Source organism: Schistocerca gregaria, chromosome 2 (assembly GCF_023897955.1).
Source record: "Schistocerca gregaria isolate iqSchGreg1 chromosome 2, iqSchGreg1.2, whole genome shotgun sequence".
Taxonomy (NCBI): Eukaryota; Metazoa; Arthropoda; class Insecta; order Orthoptera; family Acrididae; genus Schistocerca; species Schistocerca gregaria.
Genome location: NC_064921.1, coordinates 443087175 through 443108308, shown reverse-complemented (window position 1 = coordinate 443108308; position 21134 = coordinate 443087175).

The following is a 21134-nucleotide window of genomic DNA, read 5'->3' as shown; positions in this document are numbered from 1 at the left end:
CTGCATGGTACAGAGCGTTTCACACCTTAGTCTCTGTAAAAATGTATGGTTGAATAAATGGTATCTAGCATGGAAGCCATGAATTTCCCGACCTAAGTTCATTTGACCTTTTCTATTTCGTACCCTCTCATCGATCAATCCATAGAGTTGGTAAACGGTGGAAAAAATCATCCTGTATTATTCGGTACACGCTCATGACGCTCAAAACACGTCAAAATAGGACGTTATAACAGCTAGAAGTTTTGTTAACAAGTAGACGGGATATTACGGTAACATCTACATTTATGTGACTACCCAATATGACTACAACCACGTTATCTTTCTTCCACCGACAATACTGCTTCTCCTGCAGGGTGCTCCGGGAGGAATGGTCAATATACAAGGATATGACAGGGGCCATCATTTGAAGCGAAACACTTTATATGGACATATGACGTATTCCGAATGGCTTTCGTGACAGAAAACATTTAATGTTCATTGTAATTTATTTTCAGTGTTATTTAGTAAAAAGTCAGGTTTGCATATGTTCCACAGTCCGTAAAGATTAAAACCTGCGTTTGACAAAGTATGAACTCAAAAATACACACCTCTAACCAGTATCGCACACGTGACGTTACGGCGGTTGTACAGTTCACAATATTTGTTCCAATATCCCACCGTCAGTCTCAGTGCACTCGTGCTCTCTTGGGAGAACATGCTGTGTTGCTTGCCTCGTTGCCTCTTCACGTTCACAATGAGAGAATCACCGTCCACGATGCGACGAAGCAATTGATGACGCATATTCACCTCTCGTTTGTACGCCTCAGACTCATCGTACCTCATAAGTAAAAACCTAACGGCATAAGATCTGGCGACCTTGTTACCAAGATTATTGTACTACAACGAGCAACACAGTGGTTAGGGTAAGATACATATTTTCGTGCCATTAGTCCAAAAAACAAATCGATATTAAATGTACTCTGTCTTGGAATCTTTTCGAAATAGGGCATATGTCCATCTGAACTTTCTGTTTGAAATGAGTGTTCCTGTCGTATCCCTGATTTATGACCATTCGTACTTGGACATCCTGTGTAGTTACGGAAGACATGTCCCATTATCATGAGAAATTTGTAACTGACGATACACAATACGTCTGTTTGGTGAAATTATTACCTCCAGTTGACTTGTATGTTTGATATACGTTAATAATTGCTTTTTAACACGAGTCACTGTATCTTTTTACAAAAGTAGACATTTTAATGTACACAGTTCATACAAAACACTGTCGTATACAGGATTAGGAATGAATACACGTCCGCATCGGTACTTAAGCGGTCAGTTCGAAAAACCGAAGAGGCCTGGTTTCGATTTCCAGCCGGGTCGGAGGCTTTTATCCAATCAGTGAGTTGTTCTCATCATAGTATTGTCGTAACTGACATTCTACTATTGTGATGGCTGTATGGGGCGTTCCGAAAGCCAATGAAGAGAGAAAAAAAGAACTGCTGAGGTGCGAGTAGGACTCGCACGGTGAGGGTTCTGTACAAACTTAATTATGTATGTAGATAGTTCATGCATTCCAGGAATAGAGAATGCCGATCAATTTTGCCTGTTATCGACATTGATTCTGGCAAGATATCATTCCCAGTGAGTAAAAGATTTTCGACAATGTTTCAATTTCAGTAATATAAATTTGACATAAAATCACGCAGGCAGCCGGCAAGGACTATTATAATAATCAGCACTTCTGTATTCAGGCTGACTGGTTCGGCGTGGTAAAAGTCAAACATCAGGTAAGAAATAATTTTATTGCTAGTCTGCGACTGTTTGTTTCACATACAACTTGACACATCATATCTACATGCAGCAATCGCTCCTGGATCTCGGATGAGTCATATGGGCAATAGAGTTATTCCATGCGTCATGTTTGACTTTTACCATTGCAGCCTATCCATCCTGAATGCAGAGCTGCTGATTGTTTTAATTTCAATTTTATCGTCGGATAAGAAACGAGAAAACAAATATTGTGTTTCGTGTGAGATGATTACAAATTAACAATCTTGTGGTTTTTTCCTTTACTTGTACGGTGGAACCTTGTTTCTTGCCAAGATTCATGATTCTAGACAAACGGGAAGCACAACGTAGGTTTTGATGAGTCAGTTTGCTAATATCAAAATGTGTGAAATAAATGGCCGTACCATTCGACTGCATTAATTTAAAAGCTTACGTTAATCATACCGTGAAGGGGCCATAGATCTTAGTACTTGTTATAAATTTCAGCTCGATACATACACTCGTTTCTGAGAAGAATGGGTCTTAATAGACGGAGGGACAGACGGACAGTCCGACAAGGAATGAGAAATAAATTTGTTTTCGTGTGATATTATTACAGATGCACAGTTTTCGGATTTTTCCTTCGGCTGTGCTGCGAAACTTTCCTTTTTCCCAAATTTCATCTCTTCTATTAACTTTTCTCGAAAAGTTTCACTAAATAAATGAAATAAATATAAATAAAATCTTTAAACCAAATTCTAGGCCAATAAGAAGTGCTCTACAGTTTTTGATGAGTGAGTTTGCAAGTATTAAACTATGTGACACACACAGAGGTATATTTTGATCGCATTATCTAAAAATTTTCCATAGACATTAGTTTAGCCGTGCGAGATTAGCCGAGCAGTCTAAGGCGCTGCAGTCATGGACTGTGCGGCTGGTCCCGGCGGAGGTTCGAGTCCTCCCTAGGGCATGTGTGTGTGTGTGTGTGTGTTTGTTCTTAGGATAATTCAGGTTAAGTAGTGTGTGAGCTTAGGGACTGATGACCTTAGCAGTTAAGTCCCATAAGATTTTACACGCATTTGAACATCAGTATACGACTTAAATGTCATCTAAATACGTCTACCAACCCTGAGAAAAAAGATTATCATCAGTCGGACAGAGAGACGGACAACAAAGTGATCGTACAAGGGGTCCGCAGCTCGTGGTCGTGCGGTAGCGTTCTCGCTTTCCACGCCCGGGTTAGGTTCCCGGGGGGGTCATGGATTTTCTCTGCCTCGTGATGACTGGGTGTTGTGTGATCTCCTTAAGTTAGTTAGGTTTAAGTAGTTCTAAGTTCTAGGGGACTGATGAGCATAGATGTTAAGTCCCATGGTGCTCAGAGCCATTTGAACCATTGAACCAGAACTGTAGACGATAGCATTAATTGTTTCTCAGATACTTGGTACAACAGGAAAGTTGAGTCAAGGAAACAGTTTGGGCCACAACATTCCTACCTAATGATCACAACCGGCCGCGTCAGAAACCGGACAGAAGTTTGTAACTTATACTGAATGCCGCCGAGAAGCACACATTCAGCTGCCACGCTCGTTCTCCAGGTATAGACCACCCTACCGCTTTCTTCCACGTTTGCCACTTCTGAATGGCGAACGTCTGGAGGAGTTTCGCATACTGATAAATGCGCAAGGGGCAGCCTTATTCGCTGAGAACACTTGAAAGGCGCCTTTATTTATGTCGGAAATGTTTAAAATAAAAGAAACGCCGGAGACGGCCGTAACAAGACCCGCGCACCGGCGCCGGGCCTTTCACGTCCTCCAGCCTCGCCGCGTTCCTTTTTTTTTTATTTCCCCTTCATTAATTATCAGCACTCGCAAAGGGCGCCTGAAAAGTGCTCGTCTGATGAGAAGCTGATCCCTCTCAATGCGCCGGGTTCCGGCTGTGTACCATCGCGGCGAGGCGCTCTTCCCCTTCCCTCTCGTCAACAGTGAATGGCATCGGGAACTGCTGGCGCGGAGAGCAACGGAAGAAGGGTGAAAAAAAAAGGAGGGAAAGGGTGGAGGGGGGGAGTTGGATGGGACGAGGAAGGAAGCGGCGGTAGTTGAGGGTGGGTGAGGGAGGAGGAGTTGGGGTGGTAATTGCAGCCATCTCTGCGCTGGGTGCCGTGCCCCGCAGTGGGGTGGCGACACTCTAATGAATGCCGAGAGGAAATCGATGCAGATTCAATAAGCGATGCCATTAGACACCTCGGCCCGGCCCGGCGCGGCGCGGCGCGGCGCCAGGTGCGAGCTGAGCCCGGCATGGCGCAGCCCAGCCGGCCTCCAAATCGCGTTAGGCGGCGCTTGCCGGCTCTTGATGACTGCAGCGCTGCCGCCTGGCCACTGATTAAAAGCGACCGGTCGCGGCTCGGCCGAGCGCGGCCTGCAGCTCCACAGAGGGGCCCGGCGCCAGCACCAGCTTTTGTGACATCTCCGGCCGCATACGGCGCAATCCGAACGCCGCCTGTTATTGGTGGACATCGCAGGTGCCGTGCGTCAAGATTTCGACAAGCCATTTGCCGCACAATTACCATCAGATTTTCTGCGTCCCAGGTCCCCTTCCTCCCTATTGTACGGTCCTAAACTTTTACTACCTGCACTTCCACGTCGCGTAAATGTAACGTTACGTCAGCACCTTTTCCAAGGAAAGGATGAAATGGTGCTATTAGGTATTATCTGAATACGCTTACAACATGCTACTGTGACGCCTATAATACAACTACCTACGAGTTACTGCTGCTCAGTCTGGTTAGATGGAAATGAAAGAAAGGACAAAAAATCATGGCAATTGGATAAAAGGTCTGACCTCTTCCCATTTCCCCCCCCCCCCCCACCCCCCCGTCGCCTCCCCCGCCCCGTCGTATCTGTCCATCTCATTCTCCCCTCTATTTGTCTGTCTCATCTTCCTTTCCCTTCTCTCTCTCCATCACCCACTCTTCCTCTCTCTCCGGCCGGCCGCGGTGTCCTTGCGGTTCTAGGCGCTGCAGTCCGGAACCGCGGGCCTGCTACGGTCGCAGGTTCGAAACATGCCTCGGGAATGGCTGTGTGTGATGTCCTTAGGTTAGTTAGGTTTAAGTAGTTTCAAGTTCTAGGGGACTGATGACCTAAGATGTTAAGTCCCATAGTGCTCCGAGCCATTTGAACCTATCTCTCCATCTCTTCCGCCGGCCGCGGTGGTCTCGCGGTTCTAGCCGCGCAGTCCGGAACTGTGTGACTGCTATGGTCGCAGGTTCGAATCCTGCGTCGGGCATGGATGTGTGTGATGTCCTTAGGTTAGTTAGGTTTAAGTAGTTCTAAGTTCTAGTGCACTAATGACCACAGCAGTTGAATCCCATAGTGCTCAGAGCCATTTGAACCATCTCCATCTCCTCCTACCCCCTCTCTGTCCATCACCTACCTATCCTTCCCCACGTCCATTATCTGCCAAACCTCTGTCCACCACCCATTCCCCTCTCTCTCCGACCTTAAACCTTTTTTTTAACTTACTGCTATTTTTTATTTTTCGTATGAACCAACTAGGACCAAGTAACAAGTTCAGTTCCCCATCTTTCCTTGTTGTTTTCTATTTTTCAAAAAATTGTTCAAATGTGTGTGAAGTCTTATGGGACTTAACTGCTAAGGTTATCAGTCCCTAAGCTTACACACTACTTAGCCTAAATTATCCTAAGGACAAACACACAGCCTTGCCCGAGGGAGGACTCAAATCTTCGCCGGGTCCAGCTGCACAGCCCATGATTGCAGCGCCTCAGACCGCTCGGCTAATCCTGGGCGACTCCTATTTTTCCTTCATCATTTCCCCACGCTGTCTTTTCCTTTCTTCTGTCCACATTGTTTCCGATTTCTTATTTGTGCCGCAATGAAAGCCTTCTGAATTAAGTATTTTATTTCTTAAAATATTTTAGTCTGCTATTTCCGATTGTTTAGTGTTCATTCTTTCTAGTTCTTTCCTCTTCTCTTCAATACATGGTATCGTTGATTTCTTCTTCCAGAAGTATAGTAATATTTGTTTTGTGAGCCAGTTCTCATTCATTCGTTAGAGATGTCCAAAAACTATTAATCTTCTTTTAGCCATTAGTTTTGATATTTTATCTACATTTTTTGTAGATCTTCTTATTAGTTGAGATTTTCCAGCCATCTCCATTTTCTATTGCAACATTTATTTTTCTAAATATCCGTCATTCAAGTATTTCTGTTCTGTCCAGCTTACAGTTCATTGTGAGGCATTCATATCAATATAAACATACTGGCCATGCCACTGTGGTATAATGTTATAGTTTTTTCTTGATTTGTGTTTCTTGTTGTAAATATACTTTGTCAGACCTCATGCTCTCAGCATTTTGTTAACTGTTACAGCTACTGCAAAATTTTCTAATCCATTCTATCGTGCAGTTTCTCCAAGGTATGTAAACTTTCATACTTGCTCTTTTTTACCTATTTGTGTTTCTATGAATTCGATGTATTTTTTATGTTTTTCGCGAATTTTGTTTTTTTCAGTTCAAATTTTGAACTTTGTTTATTGCTATTCCAAATTCAGAATTCAGTAGTAGTACTCTAAGCATTAGTCGATAGACCATTAAAACAGCTTTCCTGATTTCACTGAAGACCATCTGCGAGAAAGAAAACAAACCAGCACCATGCTGTGTACTTAATTTATGTTTAAAGATACATATAATAAAAAAGAATATATATATAGGAAAAACAATCTGTGTGATGATTTAAATGTCCAGCTATTTTAGTTAAAAAAGGCTGCGAGAAATAAAACAAAATCACACACGTTTGCGTTATAACACAACCAAGTGTTCTCTTCCTCGCGGTCGCTTTTACCAGCGTTGTTTAAAAGCTTATGGATTCTACGTCCATCCAAATGTTCAACACAGTATGGTTTACAATTTGTAGTAAACGGTTGAGAACATTTCGATATTTTGCTATGAACGTTTCATTATATCTATATAAAGTTCTATATAAGTCTCGAATGATTTACACGTTATATATATATATATATATATATATATATATATATATATATATATATATATATATATATATGTGTGTGTGTGTGTGTGTGTGTGTGTGTGTAAATCGCTCGATAACCTTTTGAGAAACAATCTGTTGAGAACATTTAGAGTTATTTGGTAACAATGTTCTCCTTTGTACATTAAATAACTATTTATGTACTATATACATCAAATCAGGCAGCCGATAATCGTCCGAATGTTAGTTATAGTATCAAGTAAAAATTTGAACTAAGTAGGTCAAGAACGCCGGCCGCGGTGGCCGAGCAGTTGTAGGCGCTACAGTCTGGAACCGCGTGACCGCTACGGTCGCAGGTTCGAATCCTGCCTCAGGCATGGATGTGTGTGATGTCCTTAGGTTAGTTAGGTTTAAGTAGTTCTAAGTTCTAGGGTATGATGACCTCTGAAGCTAAGTCCCATAGTGCTCAGAGCAATTTGAACCATTTAGGTCAAGAACGTTTCGAAATTTTTGGGAAAAAATGTTTCCCCTTTATACAAGGCGCTCTAAAATTCTCATACAAACTTCTAGAGCTTGAAGAGGGGAATGAGTAGACAACTTTTTAATTTTCGACTCATGTCCGTAAACGTACGTTTCCGTGTTGCAGCCGTTTGATCACTTGTTTGATAGAGGGATAAACAATAGTGTTGTTAGGCGAAGGGTGGGAGCAGGGGACAGGGGTGCTTACGTCGAATCGGCTGATGTCATTGCACGTCCATCCTACCGATCTGAACTGGTTCGAGCCTAATTCACGTATCTCTGAGATTTAAAACAATATGGTAGAGTTCTGGTTTGCAGAATGCACCGACATGATCCTTCTGTGTGGCAAAGTTCGCGATAATGGAAGAGCTGCTCGTCCCTTTATAAAGATCGTAATCGAGAACGTCCGAATCCATTGCATACCCTTTTCGCCACCATCGCGCTACGGCGTCGAGAATGGATGATCGCACCGTCACCAGGCGTGGTTGCGGTGCTCCGCGGAGACGCCGCACATCCAAATCATCCAAATCACGTCGAAGGCAACCCGTCAATGAGTACACGAGCGATTTTTTTGGCTATTAATAAGTGATGTACTGGGTGCCACCTAATCAGTTACTTGTAAAAATAGTCGCGTTACCGAGATGTTTTGAATAGGTTGTAGCACGGACACCATACGTATCTGGACATGGGTTCCAATTCAAAATATTATCTACTCGGTATCCTCTGCAAGTCCTAGATGATTGTAAGGGGTATTTTAGAGCACCCTGTGTGATACATAACTATTCATTTATAATTTGTATCTATAAAAAGTAGGTGTATAAAACATTCAAGTATTCGAATGAAACGTTGTGTTATAATATCAAGCCAACTTTCACCGACTACTTTTCGAGTGCTGCTAGTACAAACAAGCGCAGGCTGATTTTTTGCATATAAAAATGATGTATGCATTAGACCTACGAAGATTATTGTTGTTGTGGTCTTCAGTTCGAAGTTGGTTTTGATGCAGTTTTCCATGATTATCTTCCATGTGCAGTCCTCTTTATTTCTACGTAACAAGTGAATGCTACATCCATTCGAATATGCTTCCTGTTTTCAAGCTTTGGTCTCCCTCTACAAATTATATCCTCCACATTTCCTTCCATTACCAAGCTGACAAATCCTAGATGCCTTAGGATGTTGTCTTTCAACCTATCGGTTCTCTAAGTAAAGTTTGGCTATAATTTCTTTTCCCTCAGTCCGATTCAGTAACACCGCATTTCTTATTCGATCTACCCATCTAGTCATCACCATTATTGTATAGCACCACATCTCAAAACCTTCTATTCTTTGCTTGTCTGAACTGCTTACTGTTAACGTTTCCCTTCCATACATGGCCACACTCCAGACAAATCCTTAGAAAGAGCTTCCTACCTCTGAAACTGTTATTCGATGTCAGCAAATTGTTCATTTCCAAAAACTGTTTCTGACTTTTGTAGTCCGCTTTTTATATCGTCCCTTCTTCAGCCAATGTCATTTATTCTGCTACCTCAATAGCACAACTCGTCTCACAATCATTCAATATAAATTTCATTGCCGTAGCCCGATTTAATTCGACTACATACGTTTTCCTTTTGTTGATGTTTGTCTTATAATCTCTTTTCAAGATACTGTCAGCTTCGTTCAACTATTACCCCAAGTTCTTTGCTGTCTCTGACAGAATTACAGTGCCGTCAACAAAGTTTAAAGGTTTTATTTCCTCTCCTTGTACTTTAAATCCCTTTCCAAATTTCTTCTTGTTTTCCTTCATTGCTTTCACACTGTACAGATTGAACAACATCAGAGAGTGGCTACAAAGTGCCTTAATCCCTACCACAAAGTATTCCCTTTCAAGGCACACCATTCTCATAACTAGAGTCTGGTTTCTGTACAAGCTGTAAACAACCATCCCCTTCTTTTATTTTACCCTTGCTATCTTCAAAATTTTAGAGATTATATTACAGTTAACATTTTCAAAATCTTTTTCTGTTCTAAAAATGAAAGAAACGTAGGTTTGCTTTTCTTACATCGTTCATCCAGCATAAGTCCTGGGATCAGTATTGTTCTTCATGCTCCTACGTTTCTTTTGAACACAAATTGATCTTCCCCGAGGTCAACTACTACCAGTTTTTCATTCTTCCCTAAATAATTCCTGTTAATATTTTGCAATTACGACATATTAAACCGACAATTTGGTAGTATTCGTAACTGTTAGCACCTTTTTTGGTTGGAGTAGAGTCTAAGGCTATTTACCGTGTTTCATGTATTTTGCACACCAGATAGAACAGTTTTGGCAAGGCTGGATGTCCTATGGATTTCAGTAATCTTGAAAGGATGTCCTCTAGTCCCAGGGCCTTATGTCGAGTGTCGTATCTCCCATCTAACATTCGCCAAATTCGTCTTATCTTTCCGTAATCATGTCGTTAAAAAATGTTTTAATAGTAGAGTTTCTCTTTATATGCCTTCTACTTTTCAGCTTTCTATTCTTTTCTTAGTACTGGATTCTCATCTTAGCTTTTTATAACATAGATCTGTTTCTCTTTACTCCAGAGATATCTTTACCGTAGTTATGAATGCTTCTATAATAATTTCGCTTGTTTCATTTAGTGCACTGTTATATTTTCTCTTTTCACCTCTTATATTCAAAATAGTAATTTTGCATACGTAACCTGTGTAGACTATCAGATTTCATCTCTCAAACCTACTCATTCTCCTACTGTGTTTATTTCCCCTGTTTCTGTCAATCATTCCGCAACGCTCCCACTGAAACTATCAATGAAAATGGTTCCTCCAATTTATCCGCGGCTCATCTCCTTAATTTTCAACAACCATGGTCCCTATAGTTTATCCAGAGCTTATCTCCTTAATTTCCCATCTTTTTGCAATTCCTTCGGATTTAAAATACACTATATTTCACTGTATTTCAGTTCTATAAGTAAATCTCATCGTTCTCTCTGCCCAGCTCCTCTGCCCTCCTGTTTATCCATCTTCTTCTCCCCCTTCTCTCTGTCCAACACCTTCATCCACATTATCTATGAATCTACTCCTGCCCCTCTCCCTCCATCTGCTACTCCTCCACTTCCTCTGTCCGTCCCCTGCTCCCCCTATCTTCATCTTTCTCTTCCTCATGCCTTTCTGTGTCCGTTTCCTCTTCAATCTCTCCCTTTCCGTCTCCTCCTCTTCCCTTTGTCTGTCTATTTCTTCCTCTCACTCTCTCTCAGCGATGGAGTGATAGAATTTTGTAGGTAGATTCAGCGGAATATGTGAATATTGTATGTTAATATAGTTAGTATGAGCGAAGTAACAAATTCAAAACTTATTCTCGATGCGGCAGTTTTTCACGAATCTTAGTGCTTATGACGTCTTATCTCGTGACTTATGTTCAGTACAATGATATAATTTTGCACGCATATTCAGTGCTGTATGTGAACACCCTCAGCAAAATGAGCCGTGAACGCATTTCAGTCAATGGGACAGAGAGTCTAATATTTCGTTCATTATATGTCAATTGGAACAGTATCTAACGACTTGTGGAAATCAAGGAATCCGACATCAACATGGGTGCCTGCGTCTGCTGCTTTCCGCGTCTCGTGAAGGAACAGAGCGAGCTAGGTTTCACATGATGATTGCTTTCGCAATCTATGCTGATTTCTACGAAGCAAATTTTCGGTCTCCAGAGAGGTGTAGCAAACAGGAAGAGAATGACATGGCAATTCGTCGATCCCGATTGGCGCAAGTCCGCCACAATGCGAAGTTTTGCTTCTTATATTCTGTAGGAACACGTCGCACCTCCAGCGACCTACGGTACATTGCTACCACAAGAGGAGCAAGTTCTTAAGCTACTCAGCGTGGAATCATATTAGTATCCTCGCACGGCCAGTGGCCTTTCCTCTGCTGAGTAATTTCAGTTATTTTTATTTCTCATGCTAATTTATATCCGTATCTCTTATTTTGATTCCTGCGAAGACTTAAAGTATAAAGCACAGTACAATCTTCGGCAGTGAAACACTTTTCCATAAATAGGGGAGATATTTCGGCTTTCTTTGTGTCACCCTCCGTTTCGATACCATTATGGTCACAGAGTATCTGGAGGGGTAGATTTGATCCCTTTACTGATTTAACATAACACCAAAACTTCTTAGGATTTCGTTTGAAGTTAGTATATAGAGAAATTGCGGAGGAATTTGAAATGTAATACAGGACTTTTTTGAAAAATATGTGAAAATGAGCCAACTGGTTGCATAGGTTTTCTATATTCGTTGACCAGGTTTCGTCACCTCTAAAGGAGACTTTATCAGAAGTTCTTACCCGACCATGTATCAAAGGCAGTCTCAAAGTACAAAAACATCAGAAAGAAGATCCTAAACACAGGTAATTACCTTACCTTCTGATGAAGTCACCCTTACAGCTGACGAAACCTGATCAAAGTATATAGAAAACCTATGCAACCGGTTGGCTGATTTTTATATTGTAACGTTGATGCATTAATTTGTTCTGAAAGCGGTGTTGATATTCAAGATAATAAAAGCGGGTTAAAAGCTGTGAGCTATCTGGGGAAGTTAACCTTGCATTACTGAGCAACTGTTTTACCAGGTATCCAGTCTAGCTTACCAAATTCCCAACTAGACTAACATTAATTATAATCTTTTACGTCATCTTACGATAACTGGTGTATATATATAAGACAATTTAAATAAAAAGAAATAAATCAGTTTATATTTGGACATTTATTTTAACATTGATCATTGTTCCGTTAAAATTTCAGCATATTAAACTTGATTTATAACTAAACTGGTGCCTTATTTAGGATTGTGAAAATGTGAGTTTGTAATCTTACGGAACACATCAAATATGGAGCCAAGATTGGGAGACTTCATACAACACTGCACTCTTAAAATAACACACGAAGAACGTTGAAATATATGCAAGAAGAAATTAACCACAACCAACCGATTCAATTTTCACCCAAAGAAGTTACGTTCGTAGCGCAATCCTGTCCGTCATGAAATTACGACTCACTGTTATACTAAATTCATACTACCTCTCTGTGAAATCTTCCCGAATAGAATAGCTGAGGGCTACTTTGATGAGTACACCACATGCTTCACGTGGTCAACTTGGTTTACGCAAAGAGTGTAACTCCACAATAATTTTGATGATTAAAATAAATTACATCGAAACGCAATTTACAAAAGAAAAACCTCGAAATGGTTACTATCGTCTTACTATTAACCTGATGGGTCCAACAATCGTATAAGGACGTGGTACTGGTCTCACAAAGTACTCCGCACATGGGTTGAACATAAAGAAACGTTGCTATATAGAAACATATTGCCAAGACAAGACATTATAATCTCACGCACATTCGCATTTAAGATTGATGATCTGAGTCAGAGTTACGGATCATCAAACACGTGGTTCCACTTTACTCACAAAGTAGTGACAAAGCAACTACTGGAAGATATTCTGAATTTCACACTCGAATTACACTGTGTTGCAATTTAAGTTAACATTAGATATTTTAGAGCTAAACCTAAAATAAAGGTCATTAAATTTTCAGTTAGGCTGATCTTAAGAAATCCATTGTCCTACGGACTTAGCAGAGACGCGCTCGGCCGGAGATCTTACTACTTCAGACGCTCGCCGCGGACAGACTGGCCTAGGCCCCTACCGAGGGTGCTAAACAGATACAAAGACAAGGGACCAGAGAGGCAGCTTCCTATACCAACACGACAAGGGACGAGCAGGACCATACTAAGGATAGAAACCTCTCTGCTTTTAGAAAGCGTAGCTACCTGTTCCGACGTTGGTCCCACTGTTCTCTAGCAGACAGGCTTGTCTGCTACCATCAAGCATGCAACTAGAAATACATTTGCTTATTCATCCTCCCAGACAGAAGGGAAGGTGGATGACAGTATCTTATCATATACAGTATATAAAAGAAAGCGGATGTAGGTTCCGTTGAGACTGTGTGACATGAATTACATATGAACAGTATTTTAAAGTGTAGTAGTGTGACAGATCGTTCTTGTTTACGTGTAAAAGTAACGCGTTCCACTGCTCAGTCTCCTCCCAGACGGAATCAGAAACACCACAGTAAATTTAGAAGTGGAATTTATGCCGTAGATGACAACAGATTTAAGAAATTAACATGAAAGGAATCCAACAGAGATCTTTCAATATATTATTCAAATTTGTGTATACAGTTGCTGCAAACGTCAGCCATGTTCAAAGTTATAATACAGGACATTGGCGCAATGCCTGGTGACTTTATGCCACCACATCTTCTTCCATTCTCAGGTAAGCACTGGCGGTCAAAAGTTCCTCCACCGCTAGAATTCGAACTGCCTATCTCAGAGACGAGGGCAACCTCACAAGGATGCGTTAACGACCTCGGCTACGAAGGACGTTTGATATGAGCGTGATGAGCGCGTATAGAGTGTTTCGTCGTGTTTGTGTTGCAAATGAGATTGCGAGAGAGCAGGGAGACGGTTAAACCCAGTGTTGGCACGCCGCTTGCTAGTCTCGAACGGCGCCGTCTCGTAAGCACGAAGTCTGTCACACAAACTCTAACTCACCTGCTCACCCCTTTAACCCCTGTTCCTCCTCTGCCGGTAACGAGCATGTCTTCGGCTGTCTCCGCGTTTGAGAGACACGCCTCCAGCCTGCGCCGCTGACACTGGCTACGGGGGCGGGTGCAATTAACTTAGATACTTCATATTTCATTCCTCCCGCGAGACTGGGCTCACCCGCCATATGTTCCAAGGCATCCTCCGCAGCGCGACGGCGCCGCTGCTCCACCAGGTGGCGCGGTATGCCTGCGCCCCCACCTCCCCCCCCCCCCACCCCACCCGCCCCGAAGCGCACGCTAGCTGAAGAGCGGCGCACCTGAATCCCCGTGTACACAGGGCTCGATTACGACGGGCGCAAACAGTTATCACGCAGCGCAAACAGCGGCGCCGCCGCCGCCGTCGCACAGCGCTGACGGAAACGAAATGCAGGTGCACAGTGGGGCCTGCGCTGGTGATGGCAGCGCCAATGCCGAGCTGCCTCCCTCCCTCCCTCCCTCGTCTCTCTCTCTCTCTCTCTCTCTCTCTCTCTCTCTCTCTTTCTATCTCTCCCTCCCTCTCTTCAGAAGTGAGTGTCTACAAACAAGAAGCCCACACTCAAGTGCAGACATCCCCAGAGAACCTGCTGAACATTCCACCCACGAACTACGGGACAGAGTTGACTCGGAAATCAAAGTAACTGACAGGCACCGGAAGTCTGAATGCGGCTGGTTAGCTGCCCTTGAAGATGCTTCAGGTATTCCATGTTGCTGTTTTGTGGGTGATTGTGTGAAACCGGCCTGAATTACCCTGCTGGACAGCTTTCGTCCGATCGCGACTGGACTGCGGGTGCACATCTTCCGTGTCAGCTTTGAAGATCTTCGACATCACAAATGTTAAGTTTAGAATCTAATGACTGAGGTACGCTGGACTCTGAGGGGGTCGGGCTGGCCACGGACGCTTACAGGACCAACCAGGTATCCACTGTCTGCGCTGAGGCTGGTGAACCATCCGGCGGGAAACTTCCCATGGTGCGTCAGTTTCTTGCTACTATAACTTTCCCAGCATAACATACCGTGTAACGTACCTACAACAAATAAAGCCTATGTCCGTCTGTGACGATGGACTCGATAAGCAACCTGAGCTATCAGTAATCGGAATCTAACCTACTAACCTACATAGCATTGTGTACGTGTTATACGAGTGTCAGTTTCACTGTCATTTAAGCCCTCAACAATCGTTACATAAAAAACTTAAAACTAACATTTGAATAAGCTATCTGACTGTGTATAATATGAGAATAAGTAAACCTGAAAAGAATGTTGTCAGAGTTTAAAGGTTTTATGATTTGTCCAACTTGTTTCCTAAAATTTTACGGAGGTATTGTTGATGGGTTAACAGGGTGACTTGCACACACATGCTTTTATTAAGTGGTCAGACGCTAATATTTCCCTGTGCCTTTATTTTTGGTCTTCTGTTGTTTTACCTCTGTTTTAATCCCAGATATAGCACTTTTCACTCTTCACTTTTGGCTTAGAGGTGTGTACAGTAAAGTCATTACGCGAGTCAACACAGGTGCGGTGGGAGCGAGTGAATGAGTTTCATTTTATAGGCTTCCTCCTCTCGATGTGAATACAGTTTTAGTCATTTTACCACATTCGCTTGTTTTAATATGTGTAGGGGTGCTGATAACCTCGCCTTTGAGCGCCCATAAGCTCCAAAAGAGAAACACACACACATACACACACACACACACACACACACACACACACACACACACACACACACACCTTCCACTGCTGGATTAACGAATGCAGCGCCCTGAAAGATGACAATTTTATGGACAAATCATTCAGGAGTATGTTGTTGTTGTTGTTGTTGTGGTCTTCAGTCCTGAGACTGGTTTGATGCAGCTCTCCATGATACTCTATCCTGTGCAAGTTGCTTCATCTCCCAGTACCTACTGCAACCTACATCCTTCTGAATCTGCTTAGTGTATTCATCTCTTGGGCTCCCTCTACGATTTTTACCCTCCACATTGCCCTCCAATATTAAATTCGTGATCCCTTGATCCCTCATAACATGTCCTACCAACCGATCCCTTCTTCTAATCGAGTTGTGCCACAAACTTCTCTTCTCCCCAATCCTATTCAATACTTCCTCATTAGTTATGTGATCTACCCATCTAATCTTCAGCATTCTTCTGTAGCACCACATTTCGAAAGCTTCTATTCTCTTCTTGTCCAAACTATTTATCGTCCCTGTTTCACTTCCATACATGGCTACACTCCATACAAATACTTTCAGAAAAGTCTTCCTGACACTTAAATCTATATTGGATGTTACCAAATTTCTCTTCTTCAGAAACGCTTTCCTTGCCATTTCCAGTCTACATTTTATATCCTCTCTACTTCGGCCATCATCAGTTATTTTGCTCCCCAAATAGCAAAACTCCTTTACTAATTTAAGTGTCTCATTTCCTAATCTAATTCCCTCAGCATCACCCGACTTAATTCGACTACATTCCATTATCCTCGTTTTGATTTTGTTGATGTTCATCTTATATCCTCCTTTCAAGACACTGTCCATTCCATTCAACTGCTCTTCCAAGTCTCTTGCTGTCTCTGACAGAATGACAATGTCATCGGCGAACCTCAAAGTTTTTATTTCTTCTCCATGGGTTTTAATACCTACTCCGAAATTTTCTTTTGTTTCCTTTATAGCTTGCTCAATATACAGATTGAATAACATCGGGGATAGGCTACAACCCTGTCTTACTCCCTTCCCAACCACTGTTTCCCTTTCATGCCCCTCGACTCTTATGTCTGCCATCTGGTTTCTGTACAAATTGTAAATAGCCTTTCGCTCCCTATATTTTACCCCTGACACCTTTAGAATTTGAAAGAGAGTATTCCAGTCAACATTGTCAAAAGCTTTCTCTGAGTCTACAAATGCTAGAAACGTAGGTTTGCCTTTCCTTAATCTTTCTTCTAAGATAAGTCGTAAGGTCAGTATTGCCTCACGTGTTCCGGTATTTCTACGGAATCCAAACTGATCTTCCCCGAGGTCGGCTTCTACTAGTTTTTCCATTCGTCTGTAAAGAATTCGTGTTAGTATTTTGCAGCTATGGCTTATTAAACTGATTGTTCGGTAATTTTCACATCTGTCAACACCTGCTTTCTTTGGGATTGGAATTATTATGTTATTCTTGAAGTCTGAGGGTATTTCACCTGTTTTATACATCTTGCTCACCAGATGGTAGAGTTTTGTCAGGACTGGCTCTCCCAAGGCCGTCAGTAGTTCCAATGGAATGTTGCCTACTCCGGGGGCCTAGTTTCAACTCAGGTCTTTTAGTGCTCTGTCAAATTCTTCACGCAGTATCGTATCTCCCATTCCATCTTCATCTACATCCTCTTCCATTTCCATAATATTGTCCTTAAGTACATCGCCCTTGAATAGACCCTCTATATACTCCTTCCACCTTTCTGCTTTCCCTTCTTTGCTTAGAACTGGGTTTCCATCTGAGCTCTTGATATTTATACAAGTGGTTCTCTTATCTCCAAAGGTCTCTTTAATTTTCCTGTAGGCAGTATCTATCTTCCCCTAGTGTGATAAGCCTCTACATCGTTACATTTGTCCTCTAGCCATCCCTGCTTACCCATTTTGCACTTCCTGTTGATCTCATTTTTGAGACGTTTGTATTCCTTTTTGCCTTCTTCATTTATTGCATTTTTATATTTTCTCCTTTCATCAATTAAATTTAGTATTTCTTCTGTTATCCAAGGATTTCTACTAGCCCTCGTTTTTTTACCTATTTGATCCTCTGCTGCCTTTACTACCTCATCCCTCAAAGCTAACCATTCTTCTTCTACTGTATTTATTTCCCCCATTCCTAACAATTGTTCCCTTATGCTCTCCCTGAAACTCTGTACAACCTCTGGTTCTTTCATTTATCCAGGTCCCATCTCCTTAAATTCCCACCTTTTTGAAGTTTCTTCAGTTTTAGTCTACTGGTCATAACCAATAGATTGTGGTCAGAGTCCACATCTGCCCCTGGAAATGTCTTACAATTTAAAACCTGGTTCCTAAATCTCTGCCTTACCATTATATAATCTATCTGATACCTTTTAGTATCTCCAGGGTTCTTCCATGTATACAACCTTCTTTAATGGTTCTTAAACCAAGTGTTACCTATGACTAAGTTGTGCTCTGTGAAAAATTCTACTAGGTGGCTTCCTCTTTCATTTCTTAGCCCCAATCCATGTCCACCTACTACGTTTCCTTCTCTCCCTTTTCCTACACTTGAATTCCAGTCACCCATGACTATTAAATTTGCATCTCCCTTCACTATCTGAATAATTTCTTTTATTTCATCATACATCTCTTCAATTTCTTCGTCATCTGCTGAACTAGTTGGCATAAAAACTTGTACTACTGTAGTAGGTGTGGGCTTCGTACCTATCTTGGCCACAATAATGCGTTCACTATGCTCTTTGTAGTAGCTTACCCGCATTCCTATTTTCCTATTCATTATTAAACCTACTCCTGCATTACCTCTATTTGATTTTGTGTTTATAACCATGTAGTGACCTGACCAGAGGTCTTGTTCCTCCTGCCACCGGACTTCACTAATTCCCACTATATCTAACTTTAACCTGTCCATTTCCCTTTTTTAAATTTTCTAACCTACCTGCCCGATTAAGGGATCTGACATTCCACGCTCCGATTCGTAGAACGCCAGTTTTCTTTCTCCTGATAACGACATCCTCTTGAGTAGTCCCCGCCCGGAGATCCGAATGGGGGACTATTTTATCTCCGGAATATTTTACCCAAGAGGACGCCATCATCATTTAATCATACAGTAAAGCTGCATGCCCTTGGGAAAAATTACGGCCGTAGTTTCAGGAGTATATGACAGAAAATTCAAACCAAATATAACATACATGTCAGAGTACAGAGTGCCTGAACAGTCGCATCTATATACAGTTTACCTTCCTATGACAGCAACGCGGCAACGGCCTTGCCTCAATGGCTACATCCTTTCCTATGAGATCATCGGAGTTAATCGCTGTCGGGCGTGGTCGGCACATGGATTGGTGACCATCCAGGCCGTCATGCGCTGTTGCCATTTTTCGGGGTGCACTCAGCCTCATGATGCCAACTGAGGAACAACTCGACCGAATAGTAGCGGCTTCGGTCAAGAATACCATCATAACGACCGGTAGAGGCGTGTGCTGACTCCACGCCCCTCCTATCCGCATCCTCCACTGAGGATGACACGGCGGTCGGATGGTCCCGGTAGGCCACTCTTGACCTGAAGACGGAGTGCTTGAAAATGGCAGCAACGCAGGCATGTTTATTATCGCATGCAAACTACGGTACAAGTGCCGTATGGCATCCTACGATACCTTCTCCTAAGCATCTTGCACCTTTTGTTGTAATTTTGCAAGCTTCTTGCGGGATCTGGTGAGTGAATGAGTTCCCTCTTCACCATGTCCCATGTGTGTTGAATTATTAGAGATATGGTGGTATAGCTGACAAGGGCACTTGTACACCATGAAGAGTAAGTTGCGCCGCGGCAACAGTATGTGGACGTGCATTGTTCTGCTAAAAACATGTCACCTTCCTGTCGAAGAAATGATGGTAGTACGCAGTAAAAAGCTGTACAATATAGCGGATAATGATTACTTTACTCTGCAGAGCAGCCAAATATGACATCGAGTTGTAACTGTGAAACCTTCCTCTTTGTTAAATTTCATGATTCTAGGCCACTAGGAAGTACTCTACAGGTTCTGATAAGTGCCTTCGCAAGTAATAAAATATGTGACGTAATGGCGGTATCTTTGGATTGCAACTACTTAAAAGTTAATTTTTTACGGCTGCAGGGGACCACAGACATCACTAGATGACATAAAGGTCGTCTTAATACGTCTACCAACGCTGAGGAAAAGGTTCTCAACAGTCCCATAGTGCTCAGAACTATTTGAACCAGTCCGCTCACCAGATCTACGCCGTACCTCGTGTACGTCCATCACTCACACACAGACAGAACCTAGACTTACCACTGGTGGTGACAGAGCACCATGTCTACGGGTATGGGATTATTCCACAGACCACTGCCGAAAGAAGGGATACACCGCCGATTCATTGCGCCTAACATGTGCATCAACCCGTCAATGTTTCCATCCAGGTTTCCGCAGGCCCGTTATGCGATCCTTTATAAACGGCTGAAGTTGTACAACGGCAGTAAGTACTCGCCGGTGAGGCATAGTTTTACTCTACAACTATGTTCACCTCAAATCTCACCGCAGATACAACATGGAGTGTCAAAACAGCGGGTGCACAGGCACGCCTCCAGAGCACCACCTGACCACCGATAAGTGTGACTAATGAATCACTAGCACTGAAACACCTCAGTAAGCACAAATAATACCCCCGTGTCCGTGAACACAGTCACGGAGAGTGATACATATTTTTCGTCAGTTTATGTGCTTGTACTACGTACAAGGTACTTTCCACTAAATTAGTGCAAAACTTATCAGCAGATACTCATTGTACACATTTATTATATTCGTGTGGAAACGTCCTAATATCCTTCCACGGCATCACAAATGTTAAGTTTAGAATCTGGTGACTGAGGTAAGCTAGACTCTGAGATCTGAAGTAAACCTGGGGTGTCTCAAGAGTTAGCAGAAATAGTGGGAAGAAAAAGGAAAATTAGCTTTGCTAAACGCTGTGAGCTCAATGAGCACCGGTCTACTTTCTGCCCATTTCATCAAGTGCAGACGGCCGGGAAACATCGCCTCAGCTTAGCTTGCTATAGAGACTGTGTAAGACGTCGCACCTACGAGCTCATATGTACCAAGTTACATATTCAGTTGTGTACTTAGTTTTGGACTATAGTAAAACACCTTTAACTCTACTTCCAGTACCGAAAGCTTTACCTCACCTGCTCCTACTCGCTTCCTACATTCGGCTTATGTTACAGATTTCAGGAGCAGATCCAAGCGTCTCCTTCCAGAGGGGATACAAAAGAGTTCTCTCACTCTTACACAATGAGGCCCTTTTCACTCCAAGTTCAACATGAAAATAAGGCCTTGTCCTTTATTTCAGCAAAATCTAAATAACTGCTACTGAATAAATGTTGGTTGGAAATTGAGCAGCAACCCGAAACAACAGATATGAAAAAATTCCAATTAAAAGTTTCGGGCCGAGTGGTTGTGATGGAGATATCCTATAAAACAGTTTCTTGACGTTTCGTCCCGACCGCGGGAGACATCTTCGAATGTAAAGCGGAAAC